Source organism: Melitaea cinxia, chromosome 12, assembly GCF_905220565.1.
Source record: "Melitaea cinxia chromosome 12, ilMelCinx1.1, whole genome shotgun sequence".
Lineage (NCBI taxonomy): Eukaryota > Metazoa > Arthropoda > Insecta > Lepidoptera > Nymphalidae > Melitaea > Melitaea cinxia.
In genome coordinates, this window is record NC_059405.1 from 6,936,761 (window position 1) to 6,938,015 (window position 1,255).

The 1,255-nt window shown below is 32.6% G+C and overlaps 1 non-coding gene across 1 annotated transcript; it reads right to left on the reverse strand.

The window, feature by feature from the left end:
• Positions 1–329: 329 nt before the first annotated feature.
• Positions 330–402, reverse strand: Trnak-cuu. The gene has a single exon. It is a non-coding gene; the product is annotated as a tRNA-Lys (tRNA).
• Positions 403–1,255: the final 853 nt, after the last annotated feature.

Here is a 1,255-nt window from a genome sequence, read left to right on the forward strand (position 1 = left end):
AAATTTAAATGGGACCACATGATCACGCCCTAGCTTTCGATTAAAACAAAAATCATAAAAATTGGTCCCTGCAGTCAAAAGTTCTGATGTTGGTAGGTACATATAAAAATAGAACCGAATTGAGAACCTCCTCCTTTTTTAGAAATCGGTTAAAAAGACGACCCCCCTGTACCCATGTACAGGTTATCTACATAGTTGACAGGTCTAGACTGCACAATTTATTGAATCGATTTTTAAGTACCAATTAAATAAAAAAAAGTTATCTAATGGTATCTATTAAAAAATTATGAACAAATAATGTATAAGAAAAAATTATCAAAAAATATGTTCGCCCAACGTGGGGCTCGAACCCACGACCCTGAGATTAAGAGTCTCATGCTCTACCGACTGAGCTAGCCGGGCATGTTATAAGTAGTCAAAAATTGATATCTGTTTATACTTCCTACGTTCGTAAGAAATGAAAGAATATAAAAAGAATAATACGCATTATACATACACTCATAGGAAAACACAATTTTTATAGGAAAGTTTTAAAATAAGTTCTATACATTTGGACTTCGTATATAAATTAGATTGTAAAAGCGAAAGATTTCTTATAAGATACAGCGACATTCGTCTGTCGACGACTTGATTCCAATATCATGAAATATATCGATTCAGCTAACATCTTTAAAATAACAAAATATGACAAAAATGTAATTTAACAAACGAATTTAAATGGATGAAGTACCTGTTTCACAAGTTACTGATAAAATTTATCTCGACCATAAGTTATTGATTCATATTAACAGGACGTAAACTAGGCATTTTTGGCACCAAGTAATAAGCTAAAATTTTTGATTTATAGGTTGTAATAGAAATATCTCACAGATGAATGGAAATTGTTAGCAAAAAAAAATTACAAACTTAGACTCTTGGATATCGTTATAAACCAGATAGCGTTCGCTATAAGCAACCAGCGAAACAGACCCAGAGCTTCGTTAATAATTAAAAAATAGATCGTACCGTACAGTCGACCATTTTCCCGAAACTCTAACGTTTGTTTACAATACTTTCGTTTACCGTCAAACACGAAATGAAGAATAAATTTACTCGTATCACTTGACCTCTCAATGCCGTTAGTCTGGACTTGAGCACACAAACATCATCAACTGTTAGATCCAGGGTTAAATTTCCTGGTGACACATAATAATCTGTGTTTATTGAGAAGATCTATATATTAAATAGATTTAGCTATATGCAGAGTTCCTGGAGG